The sequence below is a fragment of the Cetorhinus maximus genome, chromosome 13 (assembly GCF_964194155.1).
Source record: "Cetorhinus maximus chromosome 13, sCetMax3.hap1.1, whole genome shotgun sequence".
Classification (NCBI taxonomy): Eukaryota; Metazoa; Chordata; class Chondrichthyes; order Lamniformes; family Cetorhinidae; genus Cetorhinus; species Cetorhinus maximus.
In genome coordinates this window covers 44,099,275-44,123,062 of record NC_135891.1, presented here as the reverse complement: position 1 = coordinate 44,123,062, position 23,788 = coordinate 44,099,275, and the positions used below count along the sequence as shown (strand labels likewise).

Here is a 23,788-nt window from a genome sequence, read left to right as displayed (position 1 = left end):
GCTTGACTCTGATTGGTCAAGTCATTGCCTCGGGGATGAACCAGTGAATGGCTATTATTTATTTTGTTTAGCTGAAACAGGTGCAATGTGTGTGCATGTTTTTTCTGTCTGCAAAGAACAGGGCCCTGTGTATTAATATATGTAGCTTTCAGTACACAAAAATGCGCCCCACTGCGAGCCCGACTGACAATCTTAAATTAGTTGTCAGCATAATCCTTAGCACATTGAGGATTATTTAGCAAATTTTGTCCAATCGCGGAATCACATCTAAGGTTTGACGCTGTTTTGAGCTTTATTCTTCGAGCAAAGTAAACTTATTCATTTACTACACCAATGCTCAAAACATTTTAATTGACTATTTATTTAAACTGAAATACAATTTAGAATCGGAACTTCTGGAAAAACCATTTATCCTTTCCTGTCTTGTACCTTTCCTCAAACTTTACTTTGACTTCCCATCTGGCTTTGCGTTTCAAAGCAGGATCCCTAAAAACATCCTTGTTCACAATGGTCTTATCCAGAGGAATGTCAACTGAGTATCTGGTTGGCATCAGATGGTTGTAGTTATATACTTTCACAAAGGACTTGATCTTGGATCTCTTGGCCACCTTCTTGCCCATTTTGGCAGTCACTTTATGAGGGTAACGATCTATACCAGCAACAAGAGCGTGACTATAGGGTCTGTCAGAGGTCCCATCATTGAAGCTCTTCACGATGACACCTTTGCGCCTAGCATAGCGTCCGGCCAGCACCAGAACAACCTTCCCAGGTTTCATAAACTTTCCCATTTCGGCTCCGTTGCTGCTGCTCAATGGCCGAGCTTATCAAGCACAGGCTGGCTGGGTATGGTCTATACCTTGCCCATTGCGAACAGCAGCTGGGACATGCTGTTTGAACTGATCCACCAGTCTTTGGGACATATGGCCTACATACCTAGCATCACACTGGCACTGAAATTCATATACCACATTACTCATTTGTATGATAGGCAGAACATCTTTTTGGCTTGACGGCAGCATCCTATTAGTGGCGAATACCGCTCATGTCGCTACTGCATAGTAGCAACATGAAACAGCCAATTTTACCTGTTGCTCAAATTTTTGAGATACCTTGCCCTTCCAAGGTAATCTGAGGTAGATTGGGCACTTTTCATGGTCAAAAGTGACAGCTTTGAGCTTGTTCCTGAGTTTGTGCGATATACCCTCATTAGATCATTTCGCACTATATATCGCAAGAGAAGAAATTTATATTTGGAGACATAAGAACATAGGAAAAAGAGTACGCCATTCAGCCCCTTATTCAATGAGATTATGGTTGATCCATGTCTTAACTTTACTCACCTGCCTTGGCTCCATATCCTTTTCTACCTTTGCCTAGCAAAAATCTATCAACATCAGATTTAAAATTATTAATTGTGCTACCTTCTAAGACCTTTTGTGGAGAGAGTTCCACACTTCTACTACCCTTTTCATGTAGAAATGTTTCCTAGGCCTAAATTTCACCCTGAGCTTCAGAACCCTGACATTCGACGAAAAGCGGGTCCTGAAAGCCCGCACTTGCAGGGACCAGCTCTGCAATTTTACTACAGGCAGCCTTTTACTTGTCCGCCTGTGGACCTGCTGTCTAATTAAGTTTGGCAGGCAGGTTCCTGATCCTGCCAGCCCATTCAGAGGGCCACTGAGGCATGCAGAAAACCCCAGGGGTTCTGGGGTAAGCTTAAAAAAGAATATTCAGGGGCTGGGGGAGGTTCGGGGGTTAACCTCCACAGGAGCTGCCTTCTCTGTAAAGTGGCTCTTAATAAGGCCTTTAATTATGCAACTCAATTGCCTACTTCCTTGGAGAAGGCTGCATTTGATCCTGCTGCTGAGTAAATGTCCCAGCGGTGAGACCACGTCGGGGACTGTCCTGCGCGGCTTCCCATTATTTTACCATGCCTGCACTACCACCCAGGTGGCCATTAAAATTTCACCCCTAAAATCTCTCCTGAGTGGCCTGTCACTCCTTTTATGGTTATGTCCATTTGTTCTAGGGCAGAGTTTTCCGTTGGGGGGGGGTGGGGGGGGTGGGGGGGTGGTTGGGGGGTGGTGGAGAGCGGGCGCGGGCGGGCGTGGTCCCGATCGCCGCCTGTGATTGGGTCTGCGCTGCCATTTTATGCTGGCGGGCCAATTAAGGCCCGCCCAGCATATTTGTCGACTCCCGTGGATAGCGGGAGTGTGTGGGCGGCGGCGGGTGTGCACAGACCCCTGGGTCCAATGACGACCCAGCAGTCTATTTAAAAGAAGGCCTCGCAGCCTTTTGTAGGCTGCTGACAATGGCCAGTTCGAGGGTGCACCACAGGGGTCAGGTGAGCAGGCCAGGCTGCAGGGTCTGCCACAGGAGCAGGGCAGACTGCAGGGTAGGCCAGGGGGGCCAATGCACCCCTCGTTTTTCAAATGAATGCCTTGCTGCCCCCCTGGAGGAGTTGACAACACAGCGGGAGGTGTTGCTCCCCCAGGATGGGAGGAGGCCCCTCCACATGACCAAACAAGGAGGAGGAGGTGAGCTCCCGTGACGCACCTGGATCCAGTGCCGTAAATGCTTCAACGATTTGTTGCGCTCTGGCGGGGTGAGTACCATGTTGGCATTGGGCATTTAACCCAGCAGGTAGCCTTAGCCTTTGAGGCCCCCCCCCCCAAAGTCTTACTGTCATGACTGCATTGAATCATGTAGGGCATTTTTCCTTCGCTGGGTGGGCAAGCAGATAGTGCCCATGCTTAGATCAGCCTGAGTGGTTCATGAGGAGATGAGTTCTCCCCCGCACCATGTGTTGCTGTTAGTCACACCTGACTAGTCTGGGGGCAACCTGCAGGAGATGCAGCTAGGTGCACACTCAGAACTCCAGCACATGTCCTATTCAGGGTGATGAGATGGTGGAAGGGGAGCCTCAAGGTTTCGTGGCAAAGAACCATCTGCTGCCTTCTACGCTGCACATAGTTGCGCATCCTTGTGATGGGAGCAAATACCATGTGGTCCCTAAAGTGATGTACGCAGCATGTGTCCAAGTGGCTGTTGGGGGGTTAGGAGCAGGTGCACTATCTTTGTGTGAGTGATCAGCAATAGCGCGGAGAGGAGGCACTGGAGGCCTGATATGGCCCACTGTGGTTGGGGTGCGGCGTGCGCGTGCAGAGTCCATGTGCAATATGCTGTAATGAATGGTGTTCTCTCTTTCTCAGGAGAAGAATGCTCATAATGTGTCGGAGCGTGTGAGGACTGGAGGCGGCCAGGCACACTTCATGTTAAGCAGATTTGAGCAGGAGGCCCTTGAGCTGGAAAGGCGCCATGCACCCAGGTCAACTGGTGTTGGTGAAGCTGGGGAAGCATGGCCCGGTATTTGAGGCCAACAATGAGATCCGCAATGTCCTTCCAACATCCATAGCACTGATGATTGCAAATTTGTTATTGTTGCAACATTGCTCGCTCATAGAGTGATAGAGTCAGAGGTGTGCAGCACAGAAAAAGGCCCTTCGGCCCATCTAGGGTGCGCAGGTCAAACACATACCTAACTATTCTAATCCCATTTTCCAGCACTAGGCCCATAGCCTTGTATGCCATGGTATTGCAAGTGCACACCCAAATACTTATTACATGTTATGTGGGTTTCGGCGTCTACCACCCTTTCAGGCAGTGCATTCCAGATTCCCTACACCAGCTGTGTGCAAAGGTTACTCATCACATCCCCTGTAAACTTCCTGTGCCCCTTACCTTAAATCTATGCACCCTGGTTATTGATCCCGCCGCCAAGGGGAAGAGTGCCTTTCTGTCTACCCTATATATGCCCCTCATAAGTTTATACACCTCAATCATGTTCCTCCTCAATCTCCTCTGCTCAAGGGGAAATAAGCCCAGTCTATGCAATCTCTCCTCATGACTGAAACTCTCCAGGCCAGGCAACATCCTAGTAAATGTCCTCTGCACTCTCTCCACTGCAATCACATCTCTCCCATAATGTGCATTTCAGAACTGCACGCAGTACTGTAGCTGTGGCCTAAGCAGCGTTTTCTACAGTTCAAACATTACCTCGCTGCTCCTATATTCTATGCCTCGGCTAATGAAGGCAAGTATGCCACCTGCCTTCTTAAACACCTTATATACCTGTCCCACTACCTTAAGGGACCAGTCAACATGCACACCAAGGTCCCTCTGATCCTCGTTACTTCCCAGGGACCTACCGTTCATTGTGTATTCCTGTGCCTTGTTTGTCCTGCCCAGGTGCATCACCTCACAATTATCCACATTAAATTCCATTTGGCATTCATCAGCCCGTCTGACCAGCTCGTCTATATCCTCCAGTAATGTAAGGCTATCCTCCTCACTATTTAGCACCCCACCAATTTTCGTGTCAATTGGTTCTGGAAGGTTGAGCGCATAATGAGCCAGTGGAACAGTGATGAAGTTTGTCACTGTGTGCACGCTAACTGATGCACTGTCCTTGTTGTTACTTTCAGCATCATCAGAGCACGGCCACCAGGAGGAACTGCAGATGCCCCTCTCACACCTGAGGGCCCTCAAGTCTCACCAGCGTCACACCATTTCTGCGAGGCAGGCACCAGTGCAGATATTAGCACCTCGGTGGGCATTGGAACATCGGCTAGTGTCCTGGGACACAGTGGAGAGGGCACTTCACATTCACTGGAGGAGCTGGCACAGAAAGGGAATGCCAATGGCGCCAGCAGTCAGAGGACTGCTGGGGACTAGGCACATGCTCAGTCGGTGCCTGATGATGCGTCTCTGGAGTCGTTTGCGTCGCAACAGCTGCAGGAAATGTGGTCGGGTGTGCGGGAGCATCTGGGTGTGATACATGAGGCTATGCTTCACTTGGTGTCCATGGTGGAGGAGTCTAAGTGTACGCTCGCCGAAGCTATGAGCCACATGCCCGAGTACCATGCACCCTCCATGGAGAGAGTGGCGACTCTCATGGAGACCCTCCTCCAGGAGACCTGCCAAGGCTTCTTGGGGATGCGCTCAAACCAGCAAGCCCTCACATCGGCAATGAGCTCAGCTGCTCACTGCCATCGTGGGAGATGGTGTGGGCATCAAGCTTCCCAGCTTGTTGCCCATCCATCCACAGTGAACAAGGAGGTCCAAGGCGACCTCACGTCGGTGCAGCAGCTGCCTGTCATCTATGTGGGCTCCTCTCACGGCTCTCCGGATGAGGGCACCAGCTCCTCTGCCCCTCTCCTAGTGACCGTATCAGCTGGTGAGGCTGCGACGACTGGAGAGATGGCAGCTGTGGAACTGGCAGATCCCTCCCAGGCGGGCCCAGCACAGGCTCCACGGGCCAGAGGTCGACGCCAAGGTCTTCAAGACCAACAGGACAGCAGAGCCAGCAGGCTGTCTCAGATGCCACTCCGAGCGATGGGGCAGCTCCAAGTAATAGCATCCGGAAACGGAAATGTAAGGCACATTAGGCACACCATGGGTTTCTCACTGGTGTTTTTGTGTTGGCACGAGATTAGGTCCTTAGGATTTCTTTTTGCTTGATTACAGTATTGTTTAATAATCTGGAGAACTTCTGATTTGAAAATTAAATTTCAGATGTGTGACCCTGGCTGTGGGTGGCTCGTTTGTTCTGCATGTTTAAGAAAATTGTCATGAGTGTTTGTGTGGACATTCAAATTTATGTATAAGGCCCTTAGTTCCTGTTGATGCCCTGGCAGATTTTGCACTTAGGTGTCGAGTATGGATGCACCAGACAAGGCTGGTCCTGCTGATCCATTTGCGTTGTGCTAGCTGAAGGTTCATTGGATTAAAGCCTTCCGGGTGTCCCTGCCTCCTTGGTGTAGTCCGGGACAGCACCTACCCCCTCAGCATTCCCCTGCGCATGCTTTTCCTCAAAATCAGTGCTGGACTCATCGTGTGCAGCCGCAGACACTATGTCGACGTGTTCATCGTTCACTGCGTCCCCCCTTTCCAGTGTAAGATTGTGGAGAGCGCAGCATGCAACCACTATCACCGATGCACCATCTGGGGGGTACTGGAGTGCGCCACCTGAACGGTCCAGGCATTGGAAGCACACCTTGAGAAGATCGATGGCTCTCCACCACAGCCCTTGTGGAGGCGTGGCACCTACTGTACCGCTGCTCAGCTTCTGACCTTGGATGGGGCAGAGGCGTCATGATCCACCCTCTGATGGGGATAGCCCTTGTCACCCAGCAGCCATCCATCAAGCCGAGCCGGAGCACTGAAGAGGCCCGGCACCTGGGAGTGTCTGAGGATGTAGGCATCATGGGAGTTGCCTGGGTACCTTGCACAGACTTGTAGAATCAGCATCCTGTGATCACACACTATCTGCACGTTCATGGAGTGGAAGCCCTTCCTGTTGACGAAGGCTCACCTGCTGGCGACTTGATGGCCACATGTGTGCAGTCTATTGCACTCTGAATGCAGGTTAAGCCAGCAATCGCCACAAAGCCTCTGGCTCACTGTGTCTGACTTGCCTGGTCCCAGCGGAAGTGGATGAAGGTCAATGCACGCCTGAACAGAGCGTCTGTGACCTGCTTGACACAAGTGTGGACAGCTGATTGGGAGACAATGCAAAGATCACTCACCGAGCCCTGGAAGGAGCCAGAGGCATAGAAGTTGAGGGCAGCTGTGACCTTCAGAGCCACTGGCATGGGGTGTCCGCCCACATAGTTAGGGGAGATCTCAGGGCCAATCATCTGACAGATATCGTTGACTGTCTCCCTTGAGAGACGGAGCCTCTTTCGGCACTGCACCTCAGACATATTGAGGTTACTGCTTCGCCGCCTGTTTACCCTGGCAGCAGGATAGTGGTGTCTTCTGCAGCCCCTTCCACCTTGGACTACCTCTTGTCCCTGCGCCTCTTGTGCATATGCCTGTACTCCCAAAGGTGGCTCCCCTGGAGGCTTAATGTGCACTCCTGGCCTCCTCCTCCTTCTAGCCCTCCCTTCCTCCTCAGAGGAGCTGCCTCCAGTGGCCATGTCAGATCCCATACCCAGGCTAAGGGGAGACTTCCTGAAAGCTACAGGCCCGCAAAAGATCCCTGACTACAGAGTGCTGACCTGAAGGTTAAAAGTACACAAAAAGCAGCTGGAATGCGTTCTGAACTGTTGCAGATCACACAGGCAAGTTTAATATACTTTCTCCAATAAATACTCCACAAAGCAGACTGATGACCCCACTAAGCCCTCTTATCCTGCCCGTGGATGAGATTCATAGAAAAGTCTCTTACCTGTCTGCCCGTTGCGCCTGTGCGCCGAACCAAAGATCGCACGGGCGCCTGAAAATTGGCGTCAATTGAAGATTAAAGGACCTTAACTGGCCCATTAATTAATGGCGGGCGCGCGGCGGACTTCATTGTGCACCTGCCCAGCAAAATACCGAGATGGCGTGCAGTGACGTCGGGATACTCGCCCGAAGTCACCATGCGTCATTTTACGTGCGGACGTGCGGGGCCTGCCCTCCGCATGTCAAACTGAAAATTCTGCCCCTAGTATCATCTACCAGGCATGAGAAAAACAAACTGCTTTAGAGTCACATTTTAAAGATAGAAATATTTTGCAATATATATCTACCAATGGACAAATGTTCTGTGGAAAAACAGCTTGTTTCTGACATTGTGCTTAACATGACTGAGAGAGAAAGGCATTTTTCAAATGTCAACTTTTCTCTGCCAAAACATTTTAGTTTTTGAACTTTACAATTTCCTCTTCACATTTTCCCCGTGTGCCTTTGTGCCAAACTCACACATACAACTCCCTGCTGAAAAAATGATTTCCTTCTTTGTGGTGATTTTTTAAAAAAATGTTATGCTGTGTAGAACGTCATTTGTGGCTTCTACTGACCCTTTAAATAAATAGGCCATTACAAAGTTATTTATCTGCCTTTGATAAACATTATTACTTGGCTTGATGCTGCCCGTTTTTGGGCTGTGGCTTGTATTTCCTGTCAAACCACAGTTCACCACTGACATCATTCAGCTGCTTGTTTGTGTTTATTTTTGACTGAAACAACCAAACTGCAATGTAGTGGGACGTCGCCCCTGATGTTTTAAATTCAGTGTCATTGCTGTTTTGTATGTTATCAGAGGTAGTTTTATTGGTTGGTTTTATTGAGATTTCTGAAGTTTTACTCCAACGAAATGCCTCAGTGCCAATGCTAAACACAGGGTTTATGCTAGAACAGATAACAGAAAAGCAGACCACATGATGATTGAGGTACTTAATCCAAGCCCACACGGCTCAGTTGGTAGCATTCTAGCGTCTGAGTCTGAGGTTTCAAGTCCTACCCTACAACTTGAGCACAAAACTCAAAGTTGACACTCCAGTGTCACTGAGGGAGTACTGCAATGTCAGAGGTGCTGTCTTTCAGTCGAAACCAAGGCCACATCTGTTTTCTCGGCTATAAAAGATTCCATGGTACTATTTTGAAGGAGTGCAAAGAAATTATCCCCCGGTGTTCTGGCCAATATTTATTCCTCAATCAACACCGCAAAAACAGATTGGGCAGAATCACCCGTGCCCGCTGGTGTTAGGTGTGTTCAGTGGCTTGAGCGGACAATATGGCAAGAAGGCCAAAAATCGGTTTCGCAACGTTGTGAAACCAGTTTGCGATTGTCCGCACAGCCCGTCAATGACGGTCAATGGTGGCTGTGTTACCCACCATTGGACGTCAGGAACCTCATTGTAATAAACCAGCAGATCATTTTTATATTTATTTATATCATTGTTTATATCATTATCCAGCCTGCCGGACTCATCCCCCCCACTTGCCGGATCGTCTGCCCATGTCGGCGTGATAGCACGCTGATGTGTTTCACAACAGCACATAAGCGACATGCACCTGGTGAGCTGCACTTTGCTCAGGACTTTGAGGCTTCTTTGCCTACATTGCTTCAGGCAGCACTCATGGTCATCAGCGCCAGGCTTCGTAGATAGCACCACATCACTTTGCAGGTCTCTACCTACCAGACCAGCCATAAGATGGGGGTGGCTTTGCACGGCTGCAGGGCTAGGGCTTGCTTGGGGAAGGGTGAGTGCTCTCAGGCAGGGGAAGAGGCTGCAGGGCGAGGGCTGTACTGGGGAAGTGGGTATCCCAGGGTTTGTGTGGGGGCACATGTGGATCTGTGCAAGTGGCCCCAAGATGGTGAGGGCTGAGGAGGCAGTTTCCAGTGGAGATGAGGCCAGATGGAGATGTGAGGGTGTGTGTGAAAGAATAAGTGGTGATGTCCCTCGAGCTGGCAGTGAGTGAGATGCCAGTGCATGTGTGATGGGCTTGAGTGTATGAGTTTAGAGTGATGAGATGGTTGCCTTACCCTGGCAGCATGGATGAGGTCACTTGTCCTCTATCTGCATTAGATAGCCAACCTCCTTTGTGCAGCATTGGCACTGATCACCACTGCTATCACCTACCAAGCTGGAGTGGTAATGTTGCTGCCTCTGCTGTGGCCAGAGCGGGGGCAGAGGACATCATGGCGGGCCTCTACAGTGTCCAAAAGGCGCTCAAGGGATGTGTCACTAAACCTGGGGACTGCGGTCTTTTTGCCTTTCGGGGCCACCCTGTCTTCTGTGCAGCAGTCCTGGGCTGGAAGCAATGAGAGGTGTGCACGTGGCTGCACTTTAAATATGGCATCCAGCATGTTGAAGCGGCGAAGTGATGGCATGGCGGGTGAATGAGTGCCTGCCAGCTATGGAAACGGTGTGTTTCCTGGGATTGCATAATTAATGCAGCGGGTTTGGGACGATATGGTGTGAAAAGCCACCATTGCGATTAGTGGGCAAAACATTTTACCTGCCCGCTAATGCACTCTGCAAATCTGGGACAATTCTGGCCAACATCTAGTCATTATCAATGTTTGTGGGATTTCGCTGACCACCAATTGGCTGCCTCATTTCCTACATTATAACAGTGGCTGCACTTCGAAGAAGTACTTCATTGGCTGTAATGCACTTTGAGACATCTGGTGGTCGTGATGAGTGCTATATAAATTTCTTAGTAATTTGATCACCTCAAGGGTGATAACCAACTCCAAATTAAGAGATGAGAGTAACTACTTTTAGTGACTGCTGAGAGCACTGGTCCACAAACCACATGTGCTGTTTAAACAAATTTCATTTGGGATATTTTGAGCTACCATGTTTAGGATGACATTTTGAACAATCTCTATTGATGTACTCGGACCCACCATTATACTATATTGGCTATGAGATCTGAGGGTGAAAATTGGCTTACCCCATTTTTCAGAGGTGTGAAAGTTGTAATTTGTTACCTTCCCACACTGGTTCCACTGAAGGTAGACAGCAAGTAAATTTGTTGTTCTCACCCCATTACCTCAAAAGCACTGTAAATGGAACAGCAGGGCAGAGAGGATTTCAGGATAACAGTCGCAGTAGTGGAGACATTAGTGCTGGAGGTGGGCAGGAGGAGAGATACCATGGTCATGGTTCCAAGCGGGGGTGGGGGTTGGGCACAGGAGGCATCAAGAACCACCCTCAGAACAGAGTGGGAGCAAGTGGCTAGGGAGGTCAATGTATGGCATCTGATCTGAACCTGAGAATCTGGCAGTAGTGCCACAAGTCTAACCCCCTTGACATGACATCTCTTACCCACCACACCACCAACCTCTCACACTGCACAATGTATCATTTCCATCACTCACCCATCAGCACTTCCTGGTTCTCAGGAATCACACCTCACATTCAGGTACTCCATCTCACCCTCACACTTACCAATCCTGCAAGCCCCATACCCATCTCTCACTGCTTCCAAATAGGCCCAGCTATTCAGTTGTGGCAGGCATGTCATTCCAACACAATGCAACACAATCACTGACATTCTACCCGCTCTCTTGCAGGACAAGGTGGAACACAATATAGCAGAACTGTTGAGGAATAAGGACACCTGCATCTTCTTAGCCCAGTGGAATCGATGGCTCTCAGCATCATGGGACCAGCTGTGACAGAGCCCATAGCATCTGTTGTTGCTGTGTAGATTGAGGACATTGCCATGTTCCCACATCATGTCCCTTTTCAACTCCTAGCACACCTTCATCCTGCAATCTGGCATGAAGAGCAAGCTGCAGATGATGTGACCATGGACCTCTTGCTTCCACCTCATCACCCACACCCCTCCCACTGCACCCCACTCCACCCCCACTCCAACCTCCCCATTCTGATTTCCTGCTTTCAGATATCTAAGAACGGCCACCTGTCAGCCACAGCAGCCAAAGAAGAAAAGAAAAACTTGCATTAATATAGCCCCTTTCATAACCACTTGATGACCCAAGGTGTTTTACAGCCAATTAAGTTCTTTTGAAGTGTAGTCACTTCTGTAATGTTGTAATGTAACAACCAGTTTGCACATAGCAAACTCCCACAAACAGCAATGTGTGACCAGATAATTTGTTTTTGTGCCAACACTGACAAGGAAGAAGATAGAGAGCACAACATTGATGAGGATGCCCATTACTTGATCTGACACTCCCAGCCCCAGCTCAGCTGCTTTTTTTAAACATTCATTCTTGGGATGTGGACATCGTTGGCAAAGTATTTATTGCCCATGCTTATTTGCCCTTGAAAAGGTGGTGATGAAATGCTTTCCTGAACTACTGAAGTCTGTGTGCTGAAGTTATATCCATACTGTTACTTGGGCTTTTACATAGGGACTTCCAGGGTTTTAACCTAGCAATGTTGAATGGATGCAATATATTTCCAAGTTGGGGTGGTGTGTGACTTGGAGAAGAATTTGCAGGTAATAGTGTTGCCATGTACCTGCTGCTCTTGCTCTTGCCACCTGACAGTGGCTGGTCACCTCATCAAAGATCAACTGCCCTCTGGTGTCAGTAATAAATACGGTATAGATGGAAAACTCTTTAACCTCAGTCGCCTCCGTGCCAAAACTAAACTGCTCACCGTAAATATACATGATCTACAATTTGCTGATGACTGCATTGTCCTTGCCCATCCTGCACCAGATAAGCAAGCCACTCTCGATCTCTTCAATTCTGCATACAAGAAACTTGGCCTGTCCTTGAATGTTGCCAAAACAAAACTCATATATGAACCCATACCTGGTCACTCAAATATTCCACTTCCTATACATGTTGAAGCAGATACTCCGGAATATGTTGAGCACTTTCTGTACCTTGGTAGCCACCTCAAAAGGTCACCATTGATGAGGAGATCCAATACTGGATCAGCTGTGCCAGCTCAGCCTTTAACAAGTGTCGTTGGCCTAGCAATCCAGAAACCCAGGATAATGCACTGGGGACCCGGGTTTGAATCCAGCCACGGCAGTTGGTGGAATTTGAATTCAATAAAGTTCTGAAATTAAAAGTCTAATGATGACCATGAAACCATTGTCGATTTTTGTAAATACCCACCTGGTTCACTAATGTCCTTTAGGGAAGGAAATCTGCCGTCCTTACTTGGTCTGGCCTACATGTGACTCCTGACCCACAGCAATGTGGTTTACTCTCAAATGCCCTCTGAAATGGCCTAGCAAGCCACTCAGTTATATCAATCCACTACAAAGTCTCAAAAAAGGAATGAAACCGGATGGACCACCTGGCATTGACCAAGGCACCGGAAACAACAATGACAAACTCAGCCCTGTTGACCCTACAAAGTCCCCCTCACTAACATCTGGGGGCTACTGCCAAAATTGGGAGAGCTGCCCCACAGGCTAGTCAGGCAACATCCTGACATGGTCATCATCATGGAATCATATCTTTCAGATAATGTCGCATACACCACCATCACCATCCCTGCGTATGTCCTGTCCCACTGGCAGGACAGATCAGCCGATGTGGTGCACAGTGGTATACGGTCGGGAGGGAGTTGCCCTGGGAGTCCTCAACGTCAATTCCGGACCCCATGAAGTCTCATGGCGTCAGGTCAAACATAGGCAAGGAAACCTGCTGATTACCACGTACCGCCCTCCCTCAGCTGATGAATTAGTGCTCCTCCATGTTGAACACCACTTGGAGGAAGCACTGAGAGTGGCAAGGGTGCAGAATGTACTCTGGGTGGGGGACTTCAATATCCATCACCAACAGTGGCTCAGTAGCACCACTACTGACCGAGCTGGCCAAGTCCTAAATGATATAGCTGCTAGCCTGGATCTGCTGCAGGTGGTGAGGGAACCAACAAGAGGGAAAAACATATTTGACCTCATCCTCACCAGCCTACTTGCCGTAGATGCATCTGTCCATGACAGTATCGGTAGAAGTGACCACCACACAGTTGTTGTGGAGATGAAGTCCTGCCTTCACGTTGAGGATACCCTTCACTGTGTTGTGTGGCACTACCATCATGCTAAATGGGATAGATTTCAAACAGATCTAGCAACTCAAGACTAGGCATCCATGAGGCGCTGTAGACCATCAGCATCAGCAGAATTGTACTCAAACACAATCTGTAACCTTATGGCCCAGCATATCCCCCACTCTACCATTACCATCAAACGAGGGGATAAACCCTGGTTCAATGAAGAGTGCAGGAGGACATGTCAGGAGCAGCATCAGGCATACCTAAAAATGAGGTGCCAACTGGGTGAAACTATAACACAGGACTACTTGTGTATCAAACAGCATAATCAGTAAGTGATAGACAGAGCTAAGCGATCCCACAACCAGCGAATCAGAGCTAAGCTCTGCAGCCCTGCCACATCCAGTTGTGAATGGTGTTGGACAATTAAACAACTCACTGGAGGAGGAGGCTCCACAAATATGGAGGAGCCCAGCACATCAGTGCAAAAGATAAGGCTGAAGCATTTGCTACAATCTTCAGCCAGAAGTGCCGAGCGGATAATCCATCTCGGCCTCCTCCGGAGGTCCCCAGCATTACAGATGCCATTCTTCAGCCAATTTGATTCATTCTACGTGATATCAAGAAATGGCTGAAGGCACTGGACACTGACAATGTCCTGGCAATGGCACTGAAGACTTGTGCTCCAGAACTTGCTGCGCCCCTAGCCAAGCTGCTCCAGTACAGCTACAACACTGGCATCTACCCGCCTATGTGGAAAATTGCCCAGGTATGCCCTGTACACAAAAAGCAGGACAAATCCAACCTGGCCAATTACTGCCCCATTAGTCTACTCTCCATCAGTAAAGTAATGGAAGGGGTCATCAACAGTGCTATCAAATGGCACTTGCTTAGCAATAACCTGCTCACTGATGCTCAGTTTGGGTTCCACCAGGGCCACTCAGCAACTAACCTCATTACAGCCTTGGTTCAAACATGGACAAAAGAGCTAAACTCCAGAGGTGAGGTGAGAGTGACTGCCCTTGACATCAGGGCCGCATTTGAACTAGCAAAATTGGAGTCAATGAGATCAGGGGAGAAACTCTGCACTGGTTGGAGTTATACCTAGCACAAAAGAAGATGGTTGTGGTTGTTGGAGGACAATCATCTCAGCTCCAGGACATCACTGCAAGAGTTCCTCCGGTTAGTGTCCTTTGCCCAACCATCTTCAGCTGCTTCATCCTTCCTTCCATCCATCATAAGATCAGAAGTGGGGATGTTTGCTGATGGTTGCACAATGCTCAGCACCATTCGTGATTCCTCCAATACCGAAGCAGCCCATGTCCAAATGCAGCAAGACCTGGACAATAGCCAGGCTTGGGCTGACAAGTGGCAAGTAGCATTCATGCCACACAAGTGGCAGGCTATGCCCATCTCCAACAAGCGAGAATCTAACTATCACCCCTTGACGTTCAACGACATTACCATCACTGATTCCCTCACTATCAACATCCTGAAGTATACCATTGACCAGAAACTGAACTGGACTAGCCATATAAATACAGTGGCTATAAGAGCAGGTCAGAGGCTGGGAAACCTGCAATGAGTAACTCACCTCCTGACTCCCCAAGCATGCCCACCATGTACAAGGCACAAGTCAGGAGTGTGATGGAATACTCCTTACTTGCCTGGATGAGTGCAGCTCCCACTACACTCAGGAAAGAAAGCTAGACACCATTCAGGACAAAGCAGCCTACTTGATTGGCACCACATCCACAAACATTCACTCCCTCTACCACCAAAACACAGTAGCAGCAGTGTGTATCACCTACAAGATGCACTGCAGGAATTCACCAAGGCTCCCTAGACAGCACCTTCCAAACCCACGACCACTGCCACCTAGAAGGTCAAGGGCAGCAGATAGATTGGAACGCCACCACCTGGAAGTTCCCCTCCAAGTCACTCACCATCCTGACTTGGAAATATATTGTTGTTCCTTCACTGTCACTGGATCAAAATCCTGGAACTCCCTTCCTAACAGCACTGTGGGTGTACCTAACCTACATGGACTGCAGCAGTTCAAGAAGGCAGCTCACCACCACCTTTTCAAGGGCAACTAGGGATGGGCAATAAATGCTGGCCCAGCCAGCAAAGCCCATATCTGTGAATGAATAAAAAAAAAACAATGGCAGCGAGTGCTTGACAACAAAGATCTCTGCAAGTCAACAAAAGTCCTAGTGCACTTGTCATCACTTCGTTCCTATACTACAGTCAGACCTTGGCTGTGTATCAGTGACACCTAAGAGTGCTAAAGAAATCTATCAGCATTGCCTCCGCTGCATCCTCTGGATTAAATGGGAATACCTTGAACAAACGTTGGCGTCCTTTTTAAAACTAGCTCTACAAGCATTTAGGTAAAACTCCTGCAAAATCAACTTCGATGGACTGGATACTGTGTCCAGATGGCTGAAAACCATCTCCCCTGCCAGGTCCTGTTTTCTCAACTCTCAAATAGGCAACACCCCAGAGAAAGACAAAGAAAGCTTCAAAGACACTCTGAAATTCCCCTTGAAGCGTGGCAGCATTGACATTAATGACTGCTACTGATCGTTCATAATGGCGTCAACTTGCCCATCAAACCGCATCATGCTTAAGTCACAACACCTTAATGATGAGGCAGAGCAGCTGCAGGGAAGGAAAGAAAAGGAAGTAAATCCTGCACTCCAGATCCTACTATCTCGTGGGATGTCCTGCTGCATGAGCCCAAAGATCTGCAGGTCAAGAATCAGCCTATTCAGTCATATGAAAATCCATGGCAGAAACTTGTGACCCTGAGTAGACATTGTCCTCAAATTTATCTCCCTGTCATGCTGCACACCTAGACGCATGGAAACTGCTGCCCGCCCTAGCTGTTGCAGCTTTTTTATGGACAGGCCACCTAAACCTCTGCCCTCAAAGTGAGGATTCAGCAATGCTCCCTGGCAAATCCAGCAACTCACCACAGCAGATCTGAAAACAATCCAGAGTACTTCCAGAAACCTTCCATGGAAAAAGTTCCAAAAATTTAACTTGTAAGCAGAGTGCTTGACCCTTTCAATAATGCAACTGAAGGGCCCATCTTGCAGCTTCATGCTTGTTTTCCCTTGAGTAAATAACGGAGATGCTGGCTGGACATTTGTTGCCCAAATTTGGGATCCTGGCATCACATCAGCTGTAGGACTAAGTGATGTCATAATATTGCTGAATCAGAGCCTTCTGACATGAGCAGTGATGCATGTGTGTGCCCTTATCCTGGCAGAACATTACACAATCATGCAGTAAGCAGCTGGTGATGTGAGGGACACCAGTAGAGCAGCATGAAGTCTCCATAGCGTCAATACAAGCAGCGCTACGCTACATGAGGCAATTTCACATCCTAAATCTTAACGTTGCAGTATTTTTCCAAATCCTGACCTAAGTACCTTGGACTTACTTGGCATTCAGAAGTAAATGAGGCTTTAGCCATCTCTTTCAACAGGTCATAAAATAGATGAAGCTTGTTCAAGATACCACAGCCACAGACATAATTTGGACAGGAATGCTTCCCTGAGAAAAGAAAAGCCTTTTGGGAAGCAGTTTATTAAATCCACTAATTTCTGATATTTTCATTCACGTGTCAGACTTTGTATACTGAATCTTATCTAGGTGCAGATTCTGGTGCTGTTAGCAGTGGAGAGCGCAGAGTTGGTGGTTTCTTCTGCACCCGGAATTCCCTTGGGATTTTTGGGAATGGTTTCAGCAGGTGCATGGGGTGATGGGACTCGTGCTACAGGCAGACGGTAGGCTGGCTGTCAGCGGTTTTGGATCGGGATGTTGAGCTCTGAGGAGCTCTTTGTCCCCTGAGGATAACTTTTTTTTACTTAATATGTTTGGTGTCAGTGAAAGAAAGAGTCACTGAACTGGTATCTTCATATGTTCAATGTGCTTTTTCCTGTGATACAGGAGAAATGCATTAATATATGCATGATTCTTGGAGTGACCGTGTGTCTGAACTGGGAGCAACTGGGAGTCAGGATGGAAGCAATATTTTTAGTCTTGATTTCTGATTCTGCATTTACCAAGAAAATTGGTTTCATAGATGGAAAAATTTACCTTCATACTGAGTTTCAATATTTTTTGAAAAAATACCCATTAGTGACATTGAGTGTAACCTTACCATTGATCCTCCTGTGAGGAATGACAAAGTTGGTAACACTATATGCAGAAATACCAGATTGAATTTAATGGCCATGACAGTGATCTCGTCCACTAACCAGAGCCAGTGGCAACCCTGCCACAGCCATTTCCAGGAGACCCAATGAGATTAAATCCAATCAGACACTTACCTGCCTGCCTTTAGGGTTTCAGGGGCCTTCGGGATGAAGATTCTGCCCCAAGAGTTGCCAGCCAATCAGAAACTGGTAGCTTTTATGACCCAGCAGGAATGGAGGCCCTTAAGGTACTGCAGGAGGCCCAGGAGAGTGACAATGGTAGAGCTTGGAGATACTGCAAGAGGCCTGGGAAAGGAACAGTGGTGGAGGCCTGGGGGTATAGCAGGAGGCCTAGGTGAGTGAAAGTGGTGGGGGCCCCAGAGGTACTGCAGGAGCCCCAGGAGAGTGACAGTGGTAGAGCTTGGAGGTACTGCAGGAGCTTGGGGGAGGGACAGCGATGGCAGCCCCGGAGGAGATGGGAGTGGGGCAGCCTTGCTGGCAATAATCAGGCAGATGTGGAAGATGGGGGGTGGGTTTCCCGTGAAAGTGGACCTTGCCGTTGATGGAAACTCAGTTGGGCACAGGATGACCACTCCAGCCCCAAAGCTGGTAGAATACCAGCAGCAGCAGGATGAGGTCTTAAAGTGGCCCTAATTGGCCACAAGGGCTTCAATTGTCCTAGCGGCGGGAAGGCCGACCCCCAACATTCCCCACCCCCTACTTAATTGGCGGGGGAGGGTTGTGAAGGCGATAGGCTCTCCACCCCACACCTTCCCACTGGATTAAATGCCACACCCTCGCCCCCCCAGCCTGCTTCTTGAAGGGATGGGGCATTAAATTATGCCCATCATCTGAAATCCAAGGTCAGATCCAAAGATTCCTTTGATGCATAGCAGCCCAATTAGCTGAAGCAAAATAGACACAATATTAAACGTTTTTACAATGCTTGATCTTAGAAAAGTTCCTGGTCCTGATGACGCAGTTGGTCAGAATCTCTCAAGCCTTAAAAAACAACCGTTCACTAGTTGCATCTGTTTCAGTTAATTAACTTAACCTCAAATGATCAGTTTCAAGAAGAAGAGTTCAAAAGCCAAAACCAATAACTTCAGGCCAGCATCCCGACTGCCAGACCTATTGAAGTTCATCCTAACAATATTCTGAAAATGTTTAATGAAGCTGGCTCTTGCAGTGTATTTGAGCTGTTGAATTTGATGATAGCATTGGATAATAATGAAAGGTTGTTTGTTTCATTGCAACATTTATCTAGGATATCACCTCAGGAAAGTTTAGACTGATTTAGGTCAATGGGTAGACAAATAGCGCGTTATTTTCAGCATTGAGATCAGGCCATAAATGTAGTATAAAGGGTTAACAGATGGGATGTGCTAATGTATGACATAGATGATGATGTACCACTGACATCAGTCAATCACGTGTTAGGCTCAAGAGAGAGAGGTTGGAACACCATGCCTAGGAGCAACATGCCTACTTTGTAACTTGTTTGGAAGTAGTGCTAATAAACTAGTGTTAGGATACCAGTGTATGTCTAGAGTCTATCTATGAACCAAGGCTCACGCCTAGAGTCCAAGATGGAAGGACCCTCTCAGAACATGGTGGCAGCAGTGGAGACATCAATGTAAAAATAAACACATCCATGTTATTGAAGGAACTACAGAGTGAAGCACACTTCGATAGCCACTCATAACAAATCGATGGGAGGAGGTGGTGAACTGGACAGAGGTAGCAATTACAGTCCCTGAGGAACAGCCCCTGCCCCTGCCTGACCCATTTGACCGCCTCAAGGGCCTGCAGAGAGGCTAGCAGTGGGAATTATGGAAAAGCCATTTTCTCTGGTATTGAGCAGCATCAGCCCTTCACAAGAAGGAGCAAAAGCTTCAGGTTAGTTCCTTTCTTTAACACTGTAGCTCCAGTAGCATACAACGTTCTCTTAAGGCAGTCGTTGCAGGAGCCCACTGTGGACTTTGAATCCATTCTTAAAGCCTTTGACACTTATTTAAGCCCAAAATATAATATAGTAATTGAACGAGGATGTTTTAATAATGGTCGCAATGACCCAGGGAATTGATTGAATTATTTCTAACTGACCTATATTGCCTAGCTAGTTCTTGAGGATATGCGCATGTGTGACTGCACAGTCGTGGCTGTTTGGGATGAGAAACTCTCTGACTTTCTGCAGACCAAAGATGATGATACTTTGGATCAAGTAGTCCAGTATATGAGGCAGACCGAGCTTAGAGAATTTAATTGGACTATAATTCGAAGCATCTCTGAGGCTTCACATGAAGCCATAGATTGGGTAGGCCCGTGGGCAGCAGCACCCTTAAGACAGCCTGCCAAACCAGGCAAAAGGAAACTCCACACCATTAGCCATTTTAAGATGCTTGTGCTGTGGCGCGAAAACCCAGCAGATGCCAGGACTGCTCAGCAGGGGTGTGGAATGTTTCCAGTGTGGCAAAACTGGATATTTCAAGAGTTTCTGCAAATCCAACAATTTTAATCAAAGTAGAAGACAAGAAAATGTTTATGAAACACACTCCATCCAAGAAATGGAAGGTCAGGAGAAAAAGAAAATTACAGAGTTCCTAAGGGAAGTTGATGGTCTTAGTCCAGACTATTGGTCAGTTACAGTCCCAAGTTCAAGGCTTCAACGCCACCTTTAAAATTGATACTGGAGCGGCTGTTAACATTTTAGCAGATGATCTCAACTGGCTTCAACTAATGACCCTTCATCAATCAGATATCAAATTGCAAGGTCCAGGCAACATAGATCTTCCAATTAAAGGCAGGATTATTGCTCCTCTTCGCTACAAGGGGTGACAGATTGTTGATTCTCTCTATGTTCTTCACAATCAACATACATCCTTATTGAGTGGTGATGTTGGCATATTCCCAGGAACCTGATGATGTCCACCATTTGAATGACTCTGTCTTTCATGCAACAATCTTCAACCGTTTATTTAGAACCAGTGGAATTCAGCCTTCAGAAGATGAGGACATTCATTCAATCAGCAGTAGGCTCCTTCCTTTCACAGAGAAACCATCCACTAGACCCTGGGCAAAGATCGAAGTTATGAATCTCTCAGTTCTTCATGAAGTAAGGTCAGAGCTGGTGGATACAAAAGGCATTGCAGCAGACGGTGACCATCCGCATGGAGACCTGCTGGAGCTGAATTGGCTCTTCCTAGAAGAAAGTGTTGAGGGAGAATCCTTTACAGCACTGTATGACCTGTAGGAAGGCAGAGGTCCTAGAGGATGATTTATCTTTCCAGTTGACACATGCACCATATGAAGTCTCTGTTGTCTTCTTAGAGGAGTCAGCAGTGTTTCTAGTAGCTGAGCAGCATTCAGATCTTTGTTCCACTGAACCTACCAATGTATTGCCTAGCTTATCTCCTGTTGTCCATGAAGAGTCTTCCACAGAGAATGCCTTGCCTGTCAGAGTCTATAGAGGATCACACTGCCAAAGAGCTGGTACCTTCCAAGGGTGTAAGTCAATTGACACCCATACTTCAGTCCCAGCTGAAAGCCTTCTTTCCTCCAGAGTTGGATGTCAGCACAGAAGCTATGGCAGAATCTCTAGCACTTCTGAAGCTGCAGAATCCTGTACCGCAATGGCCCCAAGTTAATTGTCTGCAAGAAATTCATCTCACGACAGAAGATGAGGCTGCCTTGTCTCCATATCCTCAGCAATTCTTCCCATTGCCCATCGTGGAGCAGCCTCTTACAGAGAGAGATCTGGCTCTCTTCGCATTGTATACAGAAAGTAGACAGTTCTCCTGAAATATCACTGTGAAATCATCACTTCTTTTCCTGGCATTCTTACAGGAATTTTGTTGCTATTTCCTTCATTGAAATCTTGGATGTTCAATGCCTTTTCAGGATACAGCAGTGGGTGAAACGGCTGTGACAGTCTTCCCCGAAGTTGAAGACCATTTCTCATCATCCCCAGTGTGCTTCAAGGGAGCAACAAGTTCCTCAGAATGTTCTGAGTTCTTCCCTTCTAGTCCCAGAGAGCCCAAAGGTCAATGCTCCCTAGTCTTCTCTCTTGGATCAGTCTTTTGTTGAAAATCTTTGTTGTCCTTACAGTTCAGTAATCCTGCAACCTATACTCTGCTTCCCCCCCACTGCCCAGTAGGCGGGAAATTCAGCGTGATTCCCATTGGGTGGCGGGGGGGATGGAATTTTGCACCCAATTTTCCACTTTTCAGCTCATTAACTATGCATCAATCAAGATATTGTCAAATCTTGTAGCGCAGCGGGAAGGGATTCATCTGCCCTGTTGTTACCTCACGGGGTCGAAGGTCCTGGCACAGTCATTCACTCAGTGCAAGCCAGGTGTATTGCGAAATGCTGCATCACTATGGCGCCCAAACGAAACAAACCCTCTACACTACAGTTCAGTGAGGCCTCCCAGGGGATTCTCCTCCAGGCTGCCCAGGAAAGGCAGAAGGCCCTCTTTCCTCAAGATGGGAGTAGGAGGTCCTCCCAACCGACCATGCCAGCCTGGGAGGAGGTCTCCAGGGAGGTCAGTACCCGTGGCACACATAAAAAGGACCGCCCTGCAGTGCAGGAAAGGGATGAATGATCTAATGACCTCCGTCAGGGTATGTAAAACTTGTACTCACTCCAAACTCACACTCTCATAAGGGCATCAGACAGTTTAAGGGTTAATGTCCACTAGGATGTCACACACTATCAGTATTGGGACATCAGTACTGCATGTCTGCCAGTCACTTTAAGATCACCATTTCATAGGAAATCCTGCACGGACAGCATCTTAATACCCACAGGGCTTAGCAGTCAGCAGGCTGCCTCCAACTCTGCTGTGGATGTCAGGTCTCCACCTTGACATAGTGGTAGAATTTTGAAATTAACAAGTTTTGAATGCACAATGGTGACATGGATGTTCGTTCACTGTACCTAAGCTGCACTATTGTAAATATATTTTGCATTTATCCCTCTCCAAGTCTCGGATATTAAATAATAATAGATGTGATGCAAGGTCCAGTGTTCACTCAAGGGTACAAAATGAACCCCCACCCACACAACCACAGTTATCTCCTATCTTGTCCCTCAGTTCCATTAAGTCTCGCTTAATCTCATCACAGTGAATCACCTTTAGGTCCACATCTGCGATATGAATAAAGGCACTTCCGAGATGAAAATGACGCCAGGACAATACTTATGTGACCCTTGCATCTCAGACAGATAATATGTGACTGCATGAGAATTGTTCATCAAGGTTAATGATTATCCTGATGCTGTCGCACTGAAGACTGTAGTTTGTGGATGTTATAAATATTTGTCGTGACCAACATTAGAGTCTTTTTACCCAAGTGCACTTTGCTATGGCATTTATTTTATAACTGTGAGGTTTTGCTTAAAGCAGTATTCATCATCGAGCACCATACACTTTCATGCCTCCTTGCAGTGTTATTTCATCTCCGAGTTTAAGGTTGAACGTTATTCATTTATTAGTTCCCACTCTCCCCATGTATGATGCTGAGCGATGTAAATTGGTTCCACTCAGTGACATTTGAAATGTCTGCTAGACTGGAATGAATGTGTGTTGTCAAATGTGTGTGCTAATCCTGATGAACTTGTCTACTTACATGTGAGGATCTTAGTTTGCTCCTGAATGGCTGTCTAGCAGTGCTTCACGGGATCTCTCTGTGAAGTCACAGAACGCAAATTGATATGTAATACGTGGCATGACTGTGCACTCATTGTCTGTAATGGTATGAAAGCGATGCTCCGGCACATCCCCTGAGTGCTCAGCAGTATTAATGAAAGGAATAAGTTGCCATTAACTGCTGTGTCAAAACTGACTGGGCCACGTCTCTCCCAAATGCCAAGGCAATACAGGACGTAACATGGCAGGCTTCCGACAAATGCAGGGTTATGAGTGTTTGTAAATAATCACACAATTGTCCTGCTGACTCACTCTCTGTGAGGACAATGTTAACTTGACTCTCAGCTTTGCATCCATGCTGTCATGTGACAGATCACTGCATCCTGATGTCCGACGGCATCTTGGGGCTCAGTATCAAGATATGGCCTCTGCATTAATCATGCATGAGAGCTTGCTTGCTTTGATCATGCACATGCTGGTGAGCTTTATTGAAAAGAGCATTGGTCACTTCATTTATGCACTTGTGTGTCACCAATTGTGAGATCGTGCAAAGGACCCCAGTTGGATCTGCAGCGGCGATAACTTTCAAAGCAACCGGCACTGGATGCCCTCCAAGTTCATATGGCATTTGTTCCTCATGGAGAATGTGACAAATATGTGCT

At 47.6% G+C, this 23,788-nt stretch overlaps 1 pseudogene; it reads right to left on the bottom strand.

Moving 5' to 3' along the window:
• Nucleotides 1-342: 342 nt before the first annotated feature.
• LOC144689187 (large ribosomal subunit protein eL27 pseudogene) lies at nt 343-822 on the bottom strand (annotated as a pseudogene).
• Between the last annotated feature and the right edge of the window lie 22,966 nt (nt 823-23,788).